At 45.2% G+C, this 25213-nt stretch overlaps 4 non-coding genes across 4 annotated transcripts; all 4 read left to right on the forward strand.

The window, feature by feature from the left end:
* The first annotated feature begins 11745 nt into the window (after positions 1-11745).
* On the forward strand, positions 11746-11825 carry TRNAL-UAG (transfer RNA leucine (anticodon UAG)). The gene has a single exon. It is a non-coding gene; the product is annotated as a tRNA-Leu (tRNA).
* A 2767-nt stretch (positions 11826-14592) lies between these two features.
* Positions 14593-14672, forward strand: TRNAL-UAG (transfer RNA leucine (anticodon UAG)). Its single transcript has one exon. It is a non-coding gene; the product is annotated as a tRNA-Leu (tRNA).
* Positions 14673-18476: 3804 nt separating this feature from the next.
* TRNAL-UAG (transfer RNA leucine (anticodon UAG)) lies at positions 18477-18556 on the forward strand. Its single transcript has one exon. It is a non-coding gene; the product is annotated as a tRNA-Leu (tRNA).
* Positions 18557-23021: 4465 nt separating this feature from the next.
* On the forward strand, positions 23022-23101 carry TRNAL-UAG (transfer RNA leucine (anticodon UAG)). Its single transcript has one exon. It is a non-coding gene; the product is annotated as a tRNA-Leu (tRNA).
* The last annotated feature ends 2112 nt before the right edge of the window (positions 23102-25213 follow it).

Genomic DNA, 25213 nt, shown 5'->3' on the forward strand with positions numbered 1-25213 from the left:
CTACTTGCTGTAGCGCTGTACGAATCGGTTTGCTGCGTCGAATGCTATTTTGGCGCATTTCCACTAAGTACATTTTGTTATATAAAGAAACGTTTATTTAAATTTTGGGGGGTGATTTGTTTATTTATTTTATTTTATATCCAGCGGGGTCGAAGGACGTGGCATGTAGGGACTGAAGATGACTGCTGCGGTAATACTCCCTAGGAAGTGTCACGTTTCCGGAGTATCTGATGGATCTCACAGCATGCCCTACGAGTCTCGTGTTGTTGTTTTTCTTTGTTCCTCTTTCCTGTTTTTGTAAGTTGTTTTTTATTGTGAACATGTATTTGGGGCTGAACGCCTGTTATGTTCAAGAATAAATACAATTGTAGAAAGAAATGAAAGGAAAGAATTACGTGATAAGACAACAGGTTTTGTATATTTTTATCGTTCCTAGTTTTAAGCGACTAAAAATGGAATAAAATGTATTTTCCCCCCACAAAGAGGATTTTGTTCCCCCCCCCCCCCCCCCTGGCCCCTTGATCATTGCCACTGCTCATGAATTGCGCCTAATGGTTACAAACACTGTTTCACCCCTCTCCCTTCCTTTATCATATATTGCGTCATTTATTTCATCTCATTAATTCCTCTGATGAGGTTGACGTCAGGAAGGAAATCCGGTCATGACTACACGCTACCAAGATTCATCTCGTTTCATTCCCAAGCCCGTAGAGAAGCGAGCCAAGGGTTGGACACAACAACGTTCTCTAAGTAACGTGTGCTAACACATCAAAGGGTTTCGGCGACGAATGGAAGGGAAAGGGATAGGATCCGGAAGGTAGTGGCCGTGCCCTTATTAAGGCATATCCTTAATACCTGTGCCTGGTGTGAAAATAGGAAACCACAGAAAATCATCTTCAGGGCTGCCAACAGTGGTTTCGACGCCACTATCTCCCTAATGCAAGCTGCCAGCTGCGTAAAACCCAAACCCCGAAAACCTGTAACTGAGTGAGCTCTCAGTAAGCATTATGATATTGTAGATGCATACGTTAGTTGGAGATGACTACAATATACCCTTTAAATATCGCGATTCCTTTGATTTGGGATGCCGCGTCTAATTAACAATGCCCGTGTTACAGTTGACAGCGAAGTAATACATTCGCAGAATCGGACCTAGGATAATTAAATATTTATTGTATACATAAATATGCCTTATGCCTTCGGGTTGTGTAACGTAACGCGACAAAATGTGTGACAGGTGTGTAACGATACCAACCGTGCAGGCTGTGATGTAAGGTATGAGGGTATTTAGGGGTTGTAGTAAGGATGTAAAGGAGAGGGCATATACGTCTCTGGTCATCTTTAACTTTCTCATAGCTTACAAATTCTTCTTTCACCAGAATGAATATTTCCTCTCCTACCATTCTTATCCTGTCTTTACAATACACACTCCACTTCCGTGAAGGCCGGGCTGAGTGGCTCAGACGGTTAAGGCGCTGGCCTTCTGACCCCAACTTGGCAGGTTCGATCCTGGCTCAGTCCGGTGGTATTTGAAGGTGCTCAAATACGACAGCCTCGTGTCGGTAGATTTACTGGCACGTAAAATAACTACTGCGGGACTAAATTCCGGCACCTCGGCGTCTCCGAAGACCGTAAAAGTAGTTAGCGGGACGTAAAATAAATAACATTATTATTATTATTATTATTATTATTATTATTATTATTATTATTATTATTATTATTATTATTATTATTATTATTATTATTACTTCCGTTAGGAAATTTCTGCATCCCTTATGTTATTTCTCAGCCATGATCCAACTCTTATTACAATATCTGGTAGGTATAAATCTATTAAACTGCTTAATTCTGTCCCTTTCTTTACAATACTTCTACAGTTCAACACTAACATTTTAAATCATCCCTACTTGACTTCCAGATCCCTGTACCATTATCAACCCGTTTCCCTGAATGTCTTATGGCTGGTTTCCAGCTGAAATTAACAGCCGTTGATGGATGCCCATGACTGGGAGACATATTTATGAGCATTTGATTTTTCAAAGGGAAACGTGGTTTCTTTAAAGTACTACCTGTGGCATGGATTTAATTTCAGTAAATTAAATTCCAGATTAAGATAACATAGCCGCAGGCATTGTAAATAAACACTTCAGGGAGATCATTGTCGCTAGAAACACAGAAATGTTTTTCAGTGTCCCGCTTGTAACACTAGAGATGGGTTCTTTCTTCATGCTTTAAATCTGATTAACATTTGACAATATTTCTATAAGAATGGAAGGGGCTTCAGCGGGTGAACACTCCTCTATCTATGCCACTGCCTGACGTCAACGCTATGTGTAGGATGAATTCAGTATTGCATCTTCAGTTTTCATTGACGAGTTTCAGTTTCATGCTAGCTTTGACAGTATGAAAATGACTGAGATGTGAGGATAATGCCTTATATAGCCAGTGCCTGTTATCAGTGGTGTGAAAATGTTGCTCATAGGGTCGGTTGATGCGTGCATTTAGGGGGCTTGGAAGACTGATACGTAACAGCAAGCACTTTCTGGCTCGCCGAGGAAAACAACGGGTAACTGCCTCACTCCTCCATTCCGTAGTGCACCTTTTCAGTGATGTCTAGACTATCTATGACAGCTTTTGGCGGAGGTGTTGAGGTTCCAGCCGGCCTTCGAGCTGAGAACTGAACATACATATTGTACGTGCTTGTGTGATGGTTGGTAATACGGTGTGTGCGTTGTGAGTATATGAAGAGGTGTGTCTTGAAAGAAACACAAGTGCTTAGTCCCCGAGCTGATTGATTGATTGATTGATTGATTGATTGATTGATTGAGTGATGTTTGTTGTTTAAAGGGGCCTGACATCGAGGTCGTCGGCCCCTAATGGTGCGAAATGAGACGAAATGAAACGACAACTTAAAAGTCAAAAATCCTCCACTGACCAGTATTCAAAGCGTGAAGACGAAGAATGGATGGATGGATGGATGGATGGATGGATGGATGGATGGATGGATGGATGGATGGATGGATGGATGGATGGATGGATGGATATGAATTTAAAACGACCAGTGCATCCGACCCACAGTGCCTCACATGGACAGAAGCTGGCACAAACAATAGTATTATGGACCAAGGAATTGCTTCTATAGCACGATGCTGAATCGATAATGCTTATAGTCGAAAAGGGTCCAAAATCCAGGTCATCGGCCCCTCATAATGGTAGTTATCGCTAGGAAAGTAGAACCATGCTATGTGTAATGTTGCGGTACTAATCAAAAGTAGCGGAGACTCTCGGTATTCCACACATTATGGTACTATTCACAGGTAGTGTAATGCGCACATGTAACACAGACCTATGGTGTTTCGCCCATTGCGGCGCTATTTACAGGCAACGCAAACCTATGGCGTTCCTCACATAAGTGGACTAACCACAGGGACTCGTACTATCCCGTGGAATTCTTCACATAGTGGGAACTGAGCATAGGTAAGGCAGAACCATGGTGTCGCTAATCTCATGGTATCGCTCATATAGGGGTACGAATCACAGGTACTGTAGGACCCATCTCCTGATTCACACGCTGTCGATACTAAACACAAACCTATTGCGTACCTAACATAGTGGTACTACGCGCAAGTAAAGGCGACCCATTGTGTTCCCTGTGTGATGGTACTAATTACAAATAGTCTCATGGTTCTGACTGGATCATCCCTTGGTCGCTCCTTTTAGTCGCCTCTTATGACAGGCAGGGGATACCGTGGGTGTATTATTCCTCTGCGTCCCCCACCCACAAGGGGTTTTGTGTTTGGTCCGCGAGAGGTATTTTATTTCCCTCAAGTCCGCCGGCAAGCCGGTTATGAACCCCCTATCCGCCACCTGGACGCGCCACGTGGGAGCATCACCTCTCCCCCTGCTGCGCCAGCGTAGAAGATTCGTGGAGTCCCCGAGCTAGAGTGATCAACTAGACGTGGCTAAAATGACCGAACCCGACCGGGAATCGAACAAGTTCCTGAAAGGACGGTGATCATTCAGTCAAGGAGGCGGACGTTTAGGCAGCGTTCACAAAACACAGAAGAATAACTTAACCCTTATTTTATAATAATGTTGTATACCTGGATATATCTTCGTCGCAAGTCGAAAGTTTTGCCGTTGAAGACTATGGTCGGCGCTGTTGTCTCATGGTGGACGTTGATGGGATTTATTGGATAAGACATTGCCACTGTGCGAGTTCGCTCCAAACAGGATGTGTGTGGTACAGTACAGTATGTAGGCGGGGCGCTGTGTTATTTCTGCAGCCTTGCTACTGTTTACTCTATTACGAACATTAAGTATGAAACCAACACTGCGACTACAATGCGAAGCCTTAAATAGAGCATATCTGTTTAGGAAACGAAATGGCATTTCTTACTAAAGGTTTAAAGGAGGTATGTGCCGTCGCCTACTGTTACGTATTTTTGTACGGGGGGGGGGGGGGAGGGATGCATTTAGTATATCCAGATTCGGTGGGTTGATTACCTCAATGAAGATCTTTTCTTATATTAACACCTAGGTACTTACAATGATCCCCAAAAGGAACTTTCACCCCATCAACGCAGTAATTAATTTGTGAAACTCACAAGCTGACTTTTAACCCCGTTTATCAACATACCATTGCCTGCTGTCCATCTCACAACATTATCGAGGTTACGTTGCAGTTGCTCACAATCTTGTAACTTATTTATTACTCTACAGAGAATAACATCATCCGCAAAAATCCTTACCTCTGATTCCACTTGTTTACTCATATCATTTATATATATAAGAAAACATAAAGGTCCAATAATACTGCCTTGAGGAATTCCCCTCCTAATTATTACAGGGTTAGATAAAGCTTCGCCTACTCTAATTCTCTGAGATCTATTTTCTAGAAATATAGCAACGCATTCAGCCACTCTTTTGTCTAGTCCAATTGCACTCATTTTTGCCAGTGATCTGACAATAAATAAATAAATACATAAATAAATAAATAAATAAATAAATAAATAAATAAATAAATAAATAAATAAATAAATAAATAAATAAATAAATAAATAAATAAATAAATAAACGTACACAATTATTATAAATTGTAACTCACTTGAGTACGAATATTTTCAATCACATACTTGCACATATTTCCAAATTGGTATTCACGTCACCATTGTAACAGAAGCTAGAGCAGATTTTAAACCATATGCGTACTTACAGTTTCACCCGCCGACGCTTCGTAATAGCACAGTTATGGCCTTCACAGAAATATAGTGGGACTAATTTGTTATTTTTAACTTAAAAAAGGGTAATCTAAACTGAATGAACAAAATTTTCAGGTATTTTACCGTCGTCGAAGTTTTACAGTTTCACTCGCTTACTAAGTGCAATTATAGCAACGACAAACGAGGAAAAGTATTCCTCACGACGTATAACATTGTTTTATTCTCAAAAAATGCAACAGAACTTGTGAAAACTTCACCTATTATCCAAGAGGAACGCTATAAACATTCACAATATTCCACCATTACAGGCAAACTCGCTCGTACAGAGCACTCAAATACAAAGTTCTTGTACTTCGCGCTTGGCTCTGTGTTCACCACTTCCGCGTGCATCGAGAAACATATTCTACACGTGCCGTCAATGAATCGCTTCCAAAAACTTCATAAGTGCCAAGTTCAAAATTGTATTACAATTGATTTCATAAAATTTCTGTTATTAGCAAGACTAGGTGCAAGTGTCTATACTGTTTTTTTTTCTTTTTCTTGTATCCTTTTGTGTGTGGCGCTGAACGCTTCGAGTGTTAACTATGCAACTAACATGTACCCAAGTTCGCTACTCCGCCGCCGTACGACGCTGTGAATCTCGAGCGAGGCGAACAGCTATTGTCCCGCCACCCCAAGAGAAGGAGGCTTAAAAAGCGCTCGCGTCAACCAAGCAACTTGAATTTCGCTGGGATAAATAAATAAATAAATAAATAAATAAATAAATAAATAAATAAATAAATAAATAAATAAATAAATAAATAAATAAAATATTTTGCCCCAGCAGCGCTGTGCTGGCTGGGGTTCAGTACACGCCACTGGTAGGATCTAGTGCAGGAGAATGGAAAAGCACGGAAAACCATTCTCAGAACAGCCGATGGTAGGGACTAGCCCCTCCTCCTCCCGAATATAGAGCCACAAGGCTAGCGAAAACTAGCCGCTGTGCCGAAGCCTATTGAGTTGGCATCTTCTTCTTCTTAATCTGTTTACCCTCCAGGGTGGGTTTTTCCCTTGGACTCAGCGAGGTATCCCACCTCACTCCTGGAGCTTCAGACTCTAGGTTGGGGGATAAAACTGGGGAGGATGACCAGTACCTCGCGGCCTCACCTGCTATGCTGAACAGTGGCCTTGCTGGGGGATGGGAAGATTGGAAGGAATAGACAAGGAAGTGGAAGGAAGCGGTCGTAGTTTTAAGTTAGGTACCATCCCGGAGGAGAAGTAGGAAACTACGGAAAACCACTTCGAGGATGGCTGAGGTGGGAATCGAACCCACCTCTACTCAGCCGACCTCCAGAGGCTGAGTCGACCCCGTTCCAGCCCTCGTACCACTTTTCAAATTTCGTGACAGAGCCGGGAATCGAACCCGGTCCTCCGGGGGGTGGCAGCTAATCACACTAACCACTACACCACAGAGGCGGACGACAACGACAACGATCAGTGGACTTTTAAACTTATAACGCTATGTGAATGCTTTTTTTTTTTTTTTTTGCTAGGGGCTTTACGTCGCACCGACACAGATAGGTCTTATGGCGACGATGGGATGGGAAAGGCCTAGGAGTTGGAAGGAAGCAGCCGTGGCCTTAATTAAGGTACAGCCCCAGCATTTGCCTGGTGTGAAAATAGGAAACCACGGAAAACCATTTTCAGGGCTGCCGATAGTGGGATTCGAACCTACTATCTCCCGGATGCAAGCTCACAGCCGCGTGCCTCTACGCGCACGGCCAACTCGCCCGGTATGTGAATGGTTATTTATTTGCCAAGTTTGCATACTGATAAAATTATTTTGAGTCAAAAATAATGTGTGTGTGTTGTTTGGTCTTCGAGATATGACATTTTAAAGTTATACGGAAATTTAAAAAATACAGTGATTTCTGAATATGTCCGACTCCTTAGCTAAATGGTCAGCGTTGAGGCCTTCGGTTCAGAGGGTCCCGGGTTCGATTCCTGGCTGGGTCGAGAATTTTAATCGCCTCTGATTCATTCCATTCCTGACCCGGTCAAATGACTGGAAAGTGGCTGTGGATTTTTTTTCTGATTAATTCTTCTGGCTCGCGGACTAGGTGTTCGTGATTGTCCCAAAACTTTCCTCTTCATATTCAGACAACCCACTATCCTACCAACCATCACAGAAACACGCAATAGTGATTGCATCCCTCCATATAGGGTTGGTGTCAGGAAGGGCATCCGGCAGTAAAACAGGGCCAAATCCACATGTGCGACACAGTTCGCACCTGCGACCCCACAGGTGAAGGAAAAGCGGAAGAAGAAGAAGAAGAAGAAGAAGAAGAAGAAGAAGAAGGGACTTATGAATATGGTTAAATGTCAACATAAAACATGTTACCTGGCTACTCTATACACATCGAGCGAGTTGGCCACGCGGTCGGCCGCGCAGCTGTGGGATTGCATTCGGGAGGTAGTGGGTTCGATCCTCACTGTCGGTAGCCCTGAAGATTGTTTGCCGTGGTTTCCCATTTTTACACAGGCGAATACTGGGACTGTGCTGTGTTCACGGCCACTTCCCACTCCTAGCCCTTTCATATCCCATCGTCGCCATAAGACCTTTACGTGTCGGTGCGACATAAAGCCAATTAGAAAAAAAGCTGTACACACATGCAGTACAAGTGGACGTTCGGAATAGGTTCCAGTCATCATGATCTGTCGCAAAGCGGTATCCTCAGCGTGGGACGCTGCCCCTGCCCCACACGAGAAGAGTGACGGGGCACTTTTACATTGGTCCGCATTGCCAGCCTGTTGTCACTGTGCATCAGCGACTTTCTGACAGCTTCGGAAAAGTGGTCGAGGTTTAGCTCCCGACTAAAGCAAACATTGCCAATGAATGCTTGGCCTTGGGATACGGCTTGACACTGGTGTCTAAGTTACTGTGCTCAATTCCCGACACTGCCAGAAATTTAACCCTGTAAGTAACAAATTAGTCCGCCTCTGTGGTGTAGTGGTTAATTTGCTTAGCTGCCACCCAAGGAATTCTGCGTTCGATTCCAGGCTCTGCCACGAAATTTGAAAAATGGTACGAGGACTGGAACGGGATCCACTCAGCCTCGGGAGGTCAACTGAGTTGAGGTGGGTTCGATTCCCACCTCAGCCATCCTCGAAATGGTTTCCCCACTTATTCTCAAGGTAAATGCCTAGATGGTACCTAACTTAAGGCCACGGTCGCTTCCTTCTATCCCTCTTCCTTGTATGTCCCTTCCAATCTTCCCATCCTCCTACAATGCCCCTGTTCAGCATAGCAGATGAGGCCAACTGGGCGCGTTAGTGGTCTTCTTTCCCAGTTGTATCCCCGACCAAAAGTCTCACGCTCCAGGACACTGCCCTTCAGGCGGTAGAGGTTGGATCCCTGGCTGAGTACGAGGGAAATACCAACCCTGGAGGGTAAACAGATTAAGAAAGAAAGAAAGAAAGAAAGAAGGAAAGAAAGAAAGAAATAAAAGAAAGAAAGAAAGAAAGAAAGAAAGAAAGAAAGAAAGAAAGAAAGACATTCCATAAATAATGATTTGGTTTCAAAACTACTTTTAATCTCTTCAGTATGGACTCTAATATCGTTTATTTTTAGCGTATGGCTTTTCAATGCGGGCTTGCTGATTTTCTCGGTACACTCCATGGGGGTAACTACATGTAGCTCTGTGTGGACGTGTTCCCTGTGGGTGTAAATGCAATTGTACGGGCTAAGATTGGGAGGGAAGCGACCGTGGTTTCGCGACAGGTACCCTCTCGGTATTTGCCTGGAAGTGAAATGAGAAACCACGGAAAACTAATTCAAGGATGTTCGACAAGGGATTGGAACCCATCTGTTTCCTGTATGCAGAGCTAGCAGCGATAACTGGTAATGCCACAACGCACTGAACTATCCTGTTCGGTATTGTTACTCCACTTCATTTTGTCAGTACCGTTCATTGCTTTAGACTTACGCCCAAGTACTGATTGTTCCTGTAATGATATGATGGAAGGACACATGTTTTGACTTGAGATAAGGAACCCCGGTTCAAAAACACCTCAGTCGTTGGATATCCACCTACGGACGTGGGATAAAAGAAACCTTACAAATCTTCGCGTAGAGATGCAATACCTTTATTTACCTGCACTACGTACGCATGCTACAGAGACCTTTACAATAGTTGTTCAAAATGGTGGTCTAAACCAGGTAAGTCAAACTCTTCAATTGTAGGCCTATAGAGTCAATTCGACTGATAAATTTAGCTCCAAGGGTTGCACAGCAAGATGAGAAGACTAATATTAGGGTTTTCTCTATTTCTTTAATCCGTTTACACTTCAGGGTGGTTTTCGCCCAGACTCAGCGAGGTATCCCGCCTAGAGGACAATGTCTTGGAGCGTGAGACATTTGGTCGGGGAAAAAACTGGGGATGAGAACCAGTACCTCGCCCAGGTAGCCTCACCCGCTATACTGAACAGCGGGGCCTTGTGGGGGATGGGAAGATTGGAAGAGACCGGCAAGGAAGAGGGAAAGAAGTGGCCGTGGCCTTAAGTTACGTACCATCCCGGCATTTGACTGGAGAATAAGTGGGGGAACCAAGACAAACCACTTCGAGGATGGCTGAGATGGGAATCGAACCCGCCTCTACTCAGTTGACCTCCCGAGGCTGAGTGGACCCCGTTCCAGTCCTCGTACCATATTTCAAATTTCGTGGTAGAGCCGGAAATCGAATTCGGGCCTGCGGGGGTGGCAGCTAATCACACTAACCACTACACCACAGAAGCGGACGGAATTTAACATACTAAGTTAAAATCCCCGCCTCGGCTGAGACTCGAACTCAGGGCGCTCTGAATCGAAGGCCATTCAGCCAACGAACCTGACCTGTCTATGATAGATTTAGAAATTCATATAATGATCTATAAGCGCGTAATCCGGCCATAAAACAGGGTCACATCCATATCACGTGCCAATTCCAATTTCAAAAAGGCCAGGAAGAAGAATAAAAATATTGGGCTGCCGGATTGAGTGGCTCAGACAGTTGAGGCGCTGGCCTTCTGACACAAACTTGGGAGGTTCAATCCTAGCTCAGTCCGGTGGTATTTGAAGGTGTTCAAATACGCCAGCCTTCAGTCGGTAGAATTCCTGCCACGTACAAGAACTCCTACGGGACTTAATTCCGGCACCTCGGCGTCTCCGAAAACCGTAAAAGTAGTTAGTGGAATGTAAAACAAGTATTTATTATTATTATTATTATTATTATTATTATTATTATTATTATTATTATTATTATTAGTGTCCGCCACTGTGGTGAAGTGGTTTAGCGTGATTAGCTGCCATTCCCCGGAAGCCCGGGTTCGATTCCCGGTTCTGCCACGCGTATTTGAAAGGTGGTACGAGGGCTGGAACGGGGTCAACTCAGCCTCGGGAGGTCAAATGAGTAGAGGTGAGTTCGATTCCCAGATCAGCCATCCTGGAAGTGGTTTTCCGTGGCTTCCCACTTCTCCCCCAGGTAAATGCTGGGATGGTACCAAACTTAAGGCCACGGCCGCTTATTCCCTCTTCCCTGTCTGTTCCGTCCAATCTTCCCATCCCCCACATAAGGCTCCTGTTCAGCATAGCAGGCGAGGCCGCCTGGGCGAGGTACTGGTCGTCCTCCCCAGTAGTATAACCCACCCAAATTACCATGTTCCGGGATACTGCCGTTGAGGCGGTAGAGGTGGAATACCTTGCCGAGTCTGAGGTAATAACCAACCCTGGAGGGTAAACGGATCACGCAAGAAAGAAAGAAAGAAAGAAAGAAAGAAAGAAAGAATTACTATTATTAATATAGGGCTACGTACGCCTCTGTGGTGTAGTGGTTAGTGTGATTAGCTGCCATCCCCGGAAGCCCGGGTTCTATTCCCGGTTCTGCCACGCGAATTTGAAAGGTGGCACGAGGGCTGGAACGGGGTCCACTCAGCCTCGGGAAGTCAGCTGAGTAGAGGTGGGTTCGATTCCTACCTCAGCCATCCTGGAAGTGGTTTTCCGTGGTTTCCCACTTCTCCTCCAGGTAAATGACGGGATGGTACCTAACTTAAGGCCACGGCCGCTTCCTTCCCTCTTCCTTGTCTATCCCTTCCAGTCTTCCCATCCCCCACAAGGCCCCTGTTCAGCATAGCAGGTGAGGACGCCTGGGCGAGGTACTGGTCACCCTGCCCAGTTGTACCCCCTGACCCAGTGTCTCACGCTCCAGGACACTGCCCTTGAGGCGGTAGAGGTGGGATCCCCCACTGAGTCCGAGGGAAAAGCCAACCCTGGAGGGTAAGCAGATTAAGAAAGAAGAATATATAGCTACTGGGAGGACACGTAACCATGTGACTTCATCCGAGCTGCCACTATTTCTAACCAGACTGGCGATCTTGTCTTGATATAATTATGTAGGAAGCTACACTGCTGTTGTGATGCACAGAACTGAAGTTATAGCACGAACGCAAGACCACGTCACTACTGCGGGGAGAGCTGACTTCACGCTGTGCACTGAGTGAACTGTGTGTTGGTAGCGTGGCCGAGCGGTCTAAGGCGCTGGTTTTAGGCACCAGTCCGAAAGGGCGTGGGTTCGAATCCCACCGCTGCCAAGAGTTTTATTCTGTAGAAAGTAATTGGGAGTAAGAGTTTGATTTGAGATGTAACATTCTCTATGTGAATAAGCATCGTTCTGTCGTCCTGTACTGTTCTACTAACCGAAGTGGCTTGTACGTCGACCCACATCGTATGTCTGTATCAGACCCGAAGGCAATGTTTTTTAACGAAAATAATAAATAGTTGTATGTATATTTCATGTTCGCCTCTGTGGTGTAGTGTGATTAGCTGCCAGCCCCGGAAGCCCGGGTTCGATTCCCGGCTCTGCCACGAAATTTGAAAAGTGGTACGAGGGCTGGAACGGGGTCCACTCAGCCTCGGGAGGTCAACTGAGTAGAGATGGGCTCGATTCCCACCTCAGCCAGCCTGGAAGTGGTTTTCCGGGGTTTCCCACTTCCCCTCCAGGCAAATGCCAGGATGGTACCTAACTTAAGGCCACGGCCGCTTCCTTCCTTCTTCCTTGTCTGTACCTTCCAAACTTTCCATTTCCCACCAAGGCCCCTCTTCAGCATAGCAGTTGAGGCCACCTGGGCGAGGTACTGGTCATCCTCCCCAGTTGTATCCCCCGACCCAGAGTCTGAAACTCCAGGACACTGCCCTTGAGGGGGTAGAGGTGGGATCCCTCGCTGAGTCCGAGGGAAAAACTAACTCTGGAGGGTAAGCCGGTTAAGATAAGAAGATGTATATTTCATATTGGAACAGTAATAATTGCAGACGCAGTCGCTTCCTTCCCTCTTCCTTGTCTATCCCTTCCAATCTTCCCATCCCTCCACAAGGCCCCTGTTCAGCATAGCAGGTGAGGCCGCCTGGGCGAGGTACTGGTCATCCTCCCCAGTCGTATCCTACGACCCAATATCTCGCGCTCCAGGGCACTGCCCTTCAGGCGGAAGAGGTGGGATCCCTCGCTGAGTCCGAGGAAAGAAACCAACCCTGGAGGGTAAGCAGATTAAGAAAGAATTGTGATCCTACCTCTTGCACGTAAAACATGACACATTTTTTGGTGATAAAATATTATAATGGACGTAAGTCTCTTTGCATGTTGGCAACTCACTTGTAAACTTGTGCCCTCATCCCGAGGTGACGCAGCTCTTTTCAGGCACACCCTCGAAGCAGGTGAGCTGCTCGTACCATTTTAACCGCATACTAGCACTCCTGCCATTCTTATATCTCTATCACAACCGGCAATCGAACTGAGGCCTCCGAGGACGGCAGCTAACAGTACAAACTACCGAGCTCGATAGCTGCAGTCGCTTAAGTGTGGCCAGTATTCGGGTGATAGTGGGTTCGAACCCCAGTGTCGTCAGTCCTGCTAATGGTTTTCCGTGGTTTCCCATTTTCACACCAGGTAAGAAAAGCTAACCGTTACGTTACGGAGGCGGACTACGTATTTTGGTATATGTTGCCGTACATCCGAACAGCATGTCTTTCTGAGAATCATATCTTGTAAACCTGCTGCCTATCTGTTTCGGGAAAAGAAACAAAAATACACCTACTACAGTATTTGGAAATCCTGTGCTCGAAACGTGACGCACATAACATTTATCTTGTTAAAAACAACCCCGCAATTTAAACAAAACGCCTCAAAATATAACCAAATATGGCCTTATATCACTAAAATGGCACAGGCCAGAGTAAAGTGTAGCTTCCACCGAAGTCCCAGTCAACATCCATGGCTGTGACTATATGGAAGTTGCTGGGGTATGGGTAGTTCTGAGTAATGACTAGTGCATCTGAGTGTTATGGAAGGTTCTGCTCATAGGGTCAGTCGTGCTGCAATAGTACTTTCTGACCCAGTGAGGAAAGCAATGGCAAACTACCTCACTCCTCATCTTACCTAGTAGCCTCATTTTAGTGCTGCCATTGGTTTTTGGGGTTTCCTTATAACCACATAACCTTTGGTGGTGCTATTTGAGGATCCAACCAGCCTCTGGGCTGACGACCTAAACAGACAGACAGACAGACAGACAGACAGACAGACAGACAGACAGACAGACAGACATCACTAAAATGAGCAAACTTTGACCTAAATAATAATAATAATAATAATAATAATAATAATAACGGCCGAAATATGCAACATAAAATTGTTTCAATGTCCGCCTCTGTGGTGTAGTGGAGGCCCGGGTTCAATTCTCGGTTCTGCAACGAATTTGAAAAGTGTTACTAGGACTGGAACGGGGTCCACTCAGCCTCGGGAGGTCAACCGAGTAGAGGAGGGTTCGATGATTCCTTCCCCAGCCATCCTCGAAGTGGTTCCCCCCCCACTTCTTCTCCAGGCGAATGCTGGAATGGTACCTAACTTGAGGCCAATGCCACTTCCTTTCCTCTTCCTAGTCTAGCCCTTCCAATCTTCTCATCACCCCCCCTCCCCACAAGGTCCCTGGTCAGCATAGCAGGTGACTCCTCCTTCCCAGTTGTATCCCCTGACCCAAAGTCTCACGCTCCAGGTCACAGCCCTCGACGCAGTAGAGGTGGGATCTCTCACTCTCAAGGACACCAGGACACTGCCCTTGATGGCGAGGAGACAGGATCCCTCGCTAAGTCCGGGGGGAGAAAACCAACCCTGGAGGGTAAACGATTTAGAAAGAAAGAAAGAAAGAAAGAAAGAAAGAAAGAAAGAAAGAAAGAAAGAAAGAAAGAAAGAAAGAAGAGATCCAGTTTTTATAGGGAACATGCCGCTTATCAGTTGCAAACAGCGACACAGGGACGTCGATGCCATGTGAAAAGCAAACTTGTCTTAGTACATTATAAAGCTCGCAGGTCGGTAGCGTGGCCGAGCGGTCTAAGGTGCTGGTTTTAGGCACCAGTCCGAAAGGGCGTGGGTTCGAATCCCACCGCTGCCAAGAGTTTTATTCCGTAGAAAGCAATTGTGAGGTAAACATTGATATCTCATGTCATATATTACCATATTCTTAATATTCTATGTGGGATGGGGAATAGGGGTATTCTACACGGTTTGGCTTCTTTTCGGTAGTATGTAGGGCATTCACTTATTCGCAAAACTGCGGTACATTCCTGAAAAAATGTGATGTTTCATCATCATTCACTACTGATCTGCATTCAGGTCTTCTTTCTTTTTTTCTTCTTTATTATGATCTTCGTCCGTAGGACATTTGGCCATCAATAATGTACAATGATAAAAATTGTTACAGAAAATAGAAAGAAAAAGGGACAACAAGTTAAAAGACATACAAAATAACAGAAATTACCTAGAATGCATACAGGTCAGTCGCCCAGGTGGCAGATACCCTATTTGTTATTTTCCCAGCGCAAACGTCTCTCAGAGAGACGGTATTTGAATTCAAACGTAGTCAATGATAGAGACTGGGAGTGTTTTGTCCTTCGTTCTGAACATCTCTGAGGAGCAAATGACGACTTGTAGGTGGTGATATGACTAGGGAAGCCGAACTACTTTCATCACAATGGTTTGCAAGTTAATGACCTAAAAAAGTATAAAATATGCAAGCAGTCATGCCCTAAAGATCTCCTCTGCGATGTAGCGGTTAGTGTGATTAGCTGCTATCGCTGGAGGCTCGGGTTCAATTCCCGGCTTTGCCACAAGATTTGAAAAGTTGTACGAGGGCTGGAACGGGGTGCGCTCAGCCTCGGGAAGTCAAGTTAGTAGAGGGGTATTCGATTCCCCCCTCAGCCATCCTCTTTAGTGGATTTCCGTAGCTTCGAAAACCGTAATAGTAGTAAGTAGGACGTTAAGCAAAATCTTTCTTTCTTTCTTTCTTTCTTTCTTTCTTTCTTTCTTTCTTTCTTTCTTTCTTTCTTTCTTAATCTGTTTAGCCGCCAGGGTTAGTTTTCCCTCGGACTCAGCAAGGGGTCCCACCTCTATCGCCTCCAGAGCAGTGTCTTGGAGCGTGAGACTTTAGGTCGGGGGATATGACTGGGGAGGAGGAGCAGTACCTTGTAACTATTTGATGATTACTGATAAATGAAAACATGAATAATAATATATAAATAAAAATATGTAAATAACATTACTCAAAAACTTCATAGAATACTTTAATAAAATAGTTAACCGAAGTGTCCGTAGTATGGGCGCCAGAGTTCACCAGAATGGATCCCTCGAATTTTGTTAGAGCATGATAAACTTTATATCCCAGGGCGTGTACATAATGCTGCGTACTGGTACATCTGCTGCAGGCCTTACCTAACCTCCTGAAAACGACTAAATAGGTAGGAACTGCACCTAGGTACATCAATAACTCAACTGATTCTAAAATAGCTAACTATATTCTTAACAAAATCCATGCATGAGCACCTCATCAACATACAACATTATACATATAATACACACATAAAATATTGCTGGAAGACTCCATATTTACAACAACAACAATAATGAAAACCGTGGGAAAACGAAAGCGAGAACTAAGCTACCATTTGTAGATAGTCCGATGAACAATGTACATGTATGAAGATAAATACCCTTCACTGTCTCTATATCAATTCGACTTACCGATTCTCATAATCGGAAGTTATCACATCACACAGATACTGTACCTTGTAATACTGTGTTCACATATTTTAACACTTGTAAAGATATATACATTTTAGTAACACACGCTTGTCGATCCTCAACATAGTTTATGGAAAGTCTGAGATAGCTTTCACCAACATATAATGCTAGACCTCCACAAGTACAACAACACTTAATGCGTACGCCCTCCACAATTTGTTGATCATCCACTTTCCACGAGCATAACAAGACTACGCTCCACGAACGTTTGAAGTCCAGTCCATTGCAGCCGTGTCACTCGAGTACCGTGTATCAGCACTACTTCCTTCCCGTACACTGTGTCAGTTGTCGTTCCTTCATACAGTGTTACTGCTTGTAGTTGTAGTAGTTCTCTTCCGCTGTGATGTCGGAGTATATAAAGACTTCGGCATTCCCCTTCCTCTCAGATGATACGTCTGGACTGGTCCTTGCCCGCCAATCATGAGTGATCTCTAGTCAAGACCAAGCCCTGAACTTCTCCTTGCTTACAAGAGATAAACAAACTCTGGGGTTTATTACATGAGTCAACGAACTTCCCTAATACAACAACAAGCTCATCTCATCAGGCTGGGATATATACATGACTCATGGAATTTCCCGACACAAGTACATCACAACAAACACTGGGGTAGCTACATGACTCATCCAAATTACCAGAGTTATTAAAGCAATGTTTTCCCACTCGTGCAAAACAAATTACTCGTACCTACATATGTGGATATCTTCCAGCTTACAAATATAAATGGCAAAATATACAAATGAAATACTGATAATAATAATGATAATAATAATAATAATAAATCGAATACTGACAATAATATCTCTAACTTCTACATATAATTCGTGGGTGTGATATATGTACTATCACAACCTCGCCCAGTCGGCCTCACCTGCGATGCTGCAAAGGGGCCTTGTGGATGGATGGAAGGATTGGAGTTAGGTACCATCCCGACATTTGCCTGTGTGAGAAGTGGGAAAGAACAGAAAACCACTTCGAGGATGACTGAGGTGGAAATCGAACCCTCCTCTCATCAGTTGACCTCCCGAGGCTGAATGGAGCCCGTTCCAGCCCTAGTACCACTTTTCAAATGTTGTGACAGAACCGGAAATCGGACCCGGGCCTGCGGGGGATGGCAGCTAATCACACTAACCACTACACCACAGAGGCGGACTAAGGACCGGGCGAGTTGGCCGTGCGCTTAGGGGCGAGCAGCTGTGAGCTTGCACCGACAGATAGTGGGTTCGAACCCCACTGTCGGCAAAACTGGAGATGGTTTTCCGTGGTTTCCCATTTTCACGTCAGGCAAATAAAGGCCACGGCTGCTTCCTTCTGACTCCTAGCCCATCGTCACCGTAAGACCTGTCTGTGTCGGTGCGTTGTAAAGGAAATTGTGAACAATAGGTTGACCGCGTAACGCGCTTTGAATACTCTCACCGGTTTGTTTCCAGTCAGACCAGCAAACCATGGGCTGGTTTAACATTCATCATCATCATCATCATCATCTGTTTACCCTCCAGGTTCGGTTTTTCCCTCGGACTTGCGAGGGATCCCACCTCTACCGCTTCAAGGGCAGTGCCCTGGAGCTTCAGACTCTTAGTCGGGGGATACAAATGGGGAGTATGACCAGTACCTCGCCCAGGCGGCCTCACCTGCTATGCTGAACAGGGGCCTTGTGGAGGGATGGGAAGATTGGAAGGGATAGGCAAGGAAGACGGAAGGAAGCGGCCGCGGCCTTAAGTTAGGTACCATCCCGGCATTCGCCTGGAGGAGAAGTGGGAAACCACGGAAAACTACTTCCAGGATGGCTGAGGTGGGAATCGAACCCACCTCTACTCAGTTGACCTCCCGAGGCTGAGTGGACCCCGTTCCAGCCCTCGTACCACTTTTTTCAAATTTCGTGGCAGAAGCGGGAATCGAACCCGGGCCTCCGGGGGTGGCAGCTAATCACGCTAACCACTACACCACAGAGGCGGACTAGTTTAACATTCAAGACAGTAATTGACCACACTGTTATTTTAATATGTAGAACTCCAGTTCTTATACGGAACATACCGCTTATCAGTTACAAATACCGATACGAGAACGTCGTTACCACGTGAAACGTAAACTAGTCTTAGTTCATTATCAGCACAGTATGTCGGTAGCGTGGCCGAGCGGTCTAAGGCGCTGGTTTTAGGCACCAGTCCGAAAGGGCGTGGGTTCGAATCCCACCGCTGCCAAGTGTTTTACTCTGTAGAAAGCAATAGTAAGGTGAAGTTTGATATCTGGTTACATCCTCTTAACGTCCTGTGTGGAGTGGGAAACGGGGTAACCTACATGGTCTTGCATTCGTTTCGGTGATATGTAGTGACATTGGCTTAATCGCAAAACTGCGGTACGTCCTCCTGGAGAAATGTGGGGTTACATCAAGCGCGAACGTCTCTCAGAGAGACGGTTTTTAAATTCATCATCATCATCATCATCTGTTTACCCTCCAGGTTCGGTTTTTCCCTCGGACTTAGCGAGGGATCCCACCTCTACCGCCTCAAGGGCAGTGTCCTGGAGCTTCAGACTCTTGGTCGGGGGATACAACTGGGGAGTATGACCAGTACCTCGCCCAGGCGGCCTCACCTGCTATGCTGAACAGGGGCCTTGTGGAGGGATGGGAAGATTGGAAGGGATAGGCAAGGAAGAGGGAAGGAAGCGGCCGTGGCCTTAAGTTAGGTACCATCCCGGCATTTGCCTGGAGGAGAAGTGGGAAACCACGGAAAACCACTTCCAGGATGGCTGAGGTGGGAATCGAACCCACCTCTACTCAGTTGACCTCCCGAGGCTGAGTGGACCCCGTTCCAGCCCTCGTACCACTTTTCAAATATCGTGGCAGAGCCGGGAATCGAACCCGGACCTCCGGGGGTGGCAGCTAATCACGCTAACCACTACACCACAGAGGCGGACCGTTCCGGAAATCACTGAGGATTAAATGACAACTTTTTATATGACTAGGGAAGTGGCAGTACTTTTATCACAAGGGTTCGAGAGTTAATCAATCAATGGACACTGATCTGCATTCAGAGCAGTCGCCCAGGTGGCAGATTCCCTATCTGTCGTTTTCTTTGCCTTTTCTTAAATGATTTCAATGAGATAGGAAATTTGTTGAACATCTCCCTTGGTAAGTTATTCCAGTCCCTAACTCCCCTTCCCATAAAGGAATATTTGCCCCAATTTGTCCTCTTAAATTCCAACTTTATCTTCATATTGTGATCTTTCCTACTTTTAAAGACACCACTCAAACTTATTCGTCTACTAATGTCATTCCACGCCATCTCTCCGCTGACAGCTCGGAACATACCACTTAGTCGAGCAGCTCGTCTTCTTCTCCCAGTTGTTCCCAGCCCAAACTTCACTGGAACCATATTCTAGTTTGGGTCTTGCCAGAGACTTATATGCCCTCTCCTTTACATCCTTACTACAACCGCTAACCACCCTCATAACTGTGTGCAGAGATCTGTATCCTTTATTTACAATCCCATTTATGTGATTACCCCAATGAAGATCTTTCCTTATATTAACACCCAGATACTTACCATGATCCCCAAAAGGAACTTTCACTCCATCAACACAGTAATTAAAACTGAGAGGACTTTTCCTGTTTGTGAAACTCACAACCTGACTTTTAACCCCGTTTCTCAACGTATCATTGCCTGCTGTCCATCTCACAATATTATCGAGGTCACGTTGCAGTTGCTCACAATCTTGTAACTTATTTATTACTCTATACAGAATGACATCATCCGCAAAAAGTCTTACCTCTGATTCCACTCCTTTACTCGTACATAAGAAAACATAAAGGTCCAAAAATACTGCCTTGAGGAATTCCCCTCTTAATTATTAAAGGGTCAGATAAAGTTTCGCCTACCCTAATACATTCGTTCGTAATCTGTTTACCCTCCAGGGTCGGTTTTTCCCTCGGACTCAGCGAGGGAGTCCACCTCCACCGCCTCAAGGGCAGTGTCTTGGAGATTCAGTCTTTGGGTCCGGGATACACCTCGCCCAGGCGGCCTCACCTGCTATGCTGAACAGGGGCCTTGTGGAGGGATGGGAAGATTAATGGGACAGGCAAGGAAGAGGGAAGGAAGCGTCCGTGGCCTTAAGTCAGGTACCATCCCGGAGGAGAAGTGGGAAACCACGGAAAACCACTTCCAGGATGGCTGAGGTGGGAATCGAACCCACCTCTACTCAGTTGACCTCCCGAGGCTGAGTGGACCCCGTTCCAGCCCTCGTACCACTTTTCAAATTTCGTGGCAGAGCCGGGAATCGAACCCGGACCTCCGGGGGTGGCAGCTAATCACTCTAACCACTACACCTCAGAGGCGGACTCTACCCTAATTCACTGATATCTATTTTCTAGAAATGTAGCAACCCATTCAGTCACTCTCTTGTCTAGTCCAATTGCACTCATTTGTGCCAGTAGTTTCCGACGATACACCCTGCTTTAGACAGATCAATCGCGATACAGTACGTTTGACCTCTTGAATCCAAGATATCTGCTATATCTTGTTGGAATCCTACAAGTTGAGCTTCAGTGGAATGACATTTCCTAAAACCGAACTGCCTTCTATCGAACCAGTTGTTAATTTCGCAAACATTTCTAATATAATCAGAAAGAATGCCTTCCCAAAGCTTACATGCAAGGCATGTCAAACTTACTGGCCTGTAATTTTCATCTTTATGTCTATCACCCTTCCTTGTATACACAGGGGCTACTATAGCAACTCTCCATTCATTTGGTATAGCTCCTTCAATCAAACAATAATCAAATAAGTACTTCAGATATGGTACTATATCCCAACCCATTGCCTTTAGTATATCCCCAGAATACTTCTTTAGCATTAGTTACCTCCTGTAACTGGACATTATCCTTGTAACCAACAATCTTTACATGCTGACTGAATACTTCTGCCTTTTGAAGATCCTCACATACACACTCCCCTTGTTCATTAATGATTCCTGGAATGTCCTTCTTGGAACCTGTTTCTGTCTGAAGTACCTTAAAATACCTATACATACTCTTCCTTTTTTAACTAATGTATGACTGCCAACTATGCTTGCAATCATGTTATCCTTAGCTGCTTTCTTTGCTAGATTCATTTTCCTAGTAAGTTCCTCTTATTTCTCCTTACTTCCACAGCCATTTCTAACTCTATTTCTTTCCAATCTGGACCTCCTTGTTAGTCTATTTACTTCTCTATTATAATAAGGTGGGTCTTTACCATTCCTTACCACCTTTAAAGGTACAAACCTATTTTCACATTCCTCAACAATTGCCTTAAACCCATCCCAGAGTCTGTTTACATTCTTATTTACCGTTTTCCACTGATCATATTTACTTTTTAAAAACTGCCTCATGCCTGCTTTATCAGACATATGGTTACCGCCTAATATTCCTACTTTTAAAACCTTCCTTTTTATCACATTTATTTTTAACTACGGCAAAAACAGCTTCATGATCACTAATACCATCTATTACTTCGGTTTCTCTATAGAGCTCATCTGGTTTTTATCAGCACCACGTCCAGGATATTTTCCCCTCAAGTTGGTTCCATCACTTTCTGAATCAGCTGTCCTTCCCATATTAGCTTATTAGCCATTTGTTGGTCATGCTTCCTGTCGTTCGCATTTCCTTCCCAATTGACATTTAGTAAATTCAGCTCTCCCGCTACAATCACATTCCTCTCCATGTCGTTTCCCACATAGCTGATTATCTTATCAAATAATTCTGAATCCGTGTCAGCGTTACCCTTTCCTGGCCTGTACACTCCAGACATCAAGTTGCTTATTATCTTTAGAAATTAGCCTTTATATCTAGAATTTCATGTATGTCATCTTTAACTTTTTCGTACCGGGTAGCTTATAAATTATTCTTTCACCAGAATGAATACTCCCCCTCCCACCATTCCTATCCTAATTCTACGATACACACTCCAGTTCCATGAGAACATTTCTGAATCCATTATATCATTTCTCATCCACTTCGAGGATGGCTGAGGTGAGAATCGAACCCACCTCTACTGAGTTGACCTCCCGGGCTGAGTGGACCCCGTTCTAGCCCTCGTACCATTTTTCAAATTTCGTAGCAGAGCCGGGAATCTAACCCGGCCTACGGGGGTGGCAGCTAATCACGCTAACCACTACACCACACAGGCGGACGGTTCCCACTTCACCTCCAGGCAAATGACGGGATGGTGCCTAATTTAACGCCACGGCCACTTCCTTCCCTCTTCCTTCCCTCTTCCTTCCAATCTTCCCATCCCTCCGCAAGGCCCCTGTTCAGCATAGCAGGTGAGGCCGCCTGGGCGAGGTACTTAGAGGTGGGATCCCTTGCTGAGTCGGAGGGAAAAACAGACCCTGGAGGGTAAACAGATAAAGAAGTAGAAGAAGAAGAAGAAGAAGAAGAAGAAGAAGAAGAAAGAATTAGCTGAAAAGACAACAGGGTTTATACATTTTTTAAATAATTCCCACCTTCAGGCGGCTAAAATGGAATAAAAATTTATTTTTTTCTCCACAAAGTGGGGAGCGACTGCCCCCTCCCCTCCCCGCGCCCCTCCCCCGTAATCGCCGCTACTGTCAGTTAGAAACGTCGATACATGGACGTTATTACCACGTGAAAAGCAAACTTGATAGAGTACATTATCACACTCGCATATCGGTAGCGTGGCCGAGCGGTCTAAGGCGCTGGTTTTAGGCACCAGTCCGAAAGGGTGTGGGTTCGAATCCCACCGCTGCCAAGTGTTTTATTATGTAGAAAACAATAGTGAGGTAATCTTGGATATCTGATTACCATCCTCTTAACGACCTGTGTGGGTGGGGAATGGGGGTATCCCACATGGTCTGGCAATCTTTTCGGTGATGTGTAGTGTCATTGTCTTGATCGCAAAACTGCCTTACGTTCCTGGAGAAATGTGGGGTTTCATCGACCGCGAAACTATTTCAGAGATCTTTCTTTCTTTCTTTCTTTCTTTCTTTCTTTCTTTCTTTCTTTCTTAACCTGTTTACCCTCCAGGGTCGGTTTTTCCCTCTTACTCAACGAGGGATCCCAACTCTACCGCCTCAAGGGCAGTGTCCTGGAGCTTCAGACATCGGGTCGTGGGATACAACCGGGGAGGATGACCAGTACCTCGCCCAGGCGGCCTCACCTGCTATGCTGAACAGGGACCTTGTCGGGGGATGGAAGATTGGAAGGGATAGACAAGGAAGAGGGAAGGAAGCGGCCGTGGCAGTAAGTTAGGTACTATACCGGCATTTACCTGGAGGAGAAGTGGGAAACCACGGAAAACCACTTCCAAGATGGCTGAGGTGGGAATCGAACCTACTTGTACTCAGTTGTCCTCCCGAGGGTGAGTGGACCCCGTTTCAGTCCTCGTACCACTTTTCAAATTTCGTGGCAGAGCCGGGAATCGAACCCGGGCCTCCAGGGGTGGCAGCTAATCACACTAACCACTACACCACAGAGGCGGACATCTCAGAGATACGGTGTCTAAAAATTCAAACGTAGTTTATTTGGTAAAAATTCGTCAAAATGGCAAATTATGGAGGTTAGGGGGTGTTTTGTGTTTCGTTCCGAAAATCTCTGAGGAGCAAATTACGACTTGTAAGTGGAGCGGCGAATAGGGGTATCACAAGCGTTCGAAGGTTTACGACCTAAAATAATACAAAATATGCATTTAAAATGCCCTAAAAACAGGCTGAATATAATATAAAAATGTAAAATATGACTGAAGCATTTTAGGGATAAGTAGCAACTATTAGAGAACTACTTCTTCTTCTCTTCTCCTCCTCCTTCTTCTTCTTGATCCGTTTTCCCTCCAGGGTTGGTATTTTCCTCCGGACTCAGTGAGGTATCCCACCTCTACCGTCACAAGGGCAGTGCCATGGAGCGTGCGACTTTAGGTCGGGGGATACAATTGGGGGAAGGACCAGTACCTCGCCCGGGCGGCCTCACCTGCTATGCTGAACAGGGGCCTTGTGGGCGGTAGAAAGATCGGACGGCGTAGACAAGGAACAGGGAAAGTAGCGGTCGTGATCTTAAGGTAGGTACCATCCCAGCATTTTCCTGGAGGAGAAGTGGGAAACCACGGAAAACCACTTCGAGGATGGCTGAGGTAGAAATCGAACCCACTCAACTGAGTTGAACTCCCGAGGCCGAGTAGACCCCGATCCAGCCATGGCACCCCTTTTCAAATTTCGTGGCAGAGCCGGGAATCGAACCCGGTCCTCCGGGGGTGACAGGTAATCACACTAACAACTAAACCACAGAGATTGACTGTTAGAGTACTACTAACATTAATCGTATCAAAAAGTGGTTAGCGATAATGCAGCAGACACATTTATTCATGCGAACTGACAGAGCTGCAATAGGTACGTACATTCATTCAGAATCAAGGCCATGAGGTGCAGTTCTCAATCTGTTTCCCCTTTTTTAGAAATATAAAGAAATAAAAAACCCACTGCTACCTATCTGTTTTGGGAAAAGAAAGAAACATAAATCTACTACAGTATTCTTAAATCCTATGTTTCAAACTCGACACAATGACAAGTACCGGTACCTTGTCAAAAACACGCCTGAATTTCAACAAAAATGCTCAAAAGACGTTATAACAAGATATGGCCTTATATCACTAAAATGTCCGCCTCTGGATCATGCAATGAACCATATTTTGAGCGACGGTACATTTCCCCGCTTGAAAGAAGTAGTTGAACATATGGGGAATGGAATAATGTTCCTAAATGTAAAAATACATGAACAATTTTGTCTAAACAGCAGGGTAGGCTAGCATCCCAACGTGACCACTTCCTGTTGCTAATGTGCATCGATCTTACATGTTGGCTTTAAGGAGGTC

This window comes from Anabrus simplex, chromosome 8 (assembly GCF_040414725.1).
Source record: "Anabrus simplex isolate iqAnaSimp1 chromosome 8, ASM4041472v1, whole genome shotgun sequence".
Taxonomy (NCBI): domain Eukaryota; kingdom Metazoa; phylum Arthropoda; class Insecta; order Orthoptera; family Tettigoniidae; genus Anabrus; species Anabrus simplex.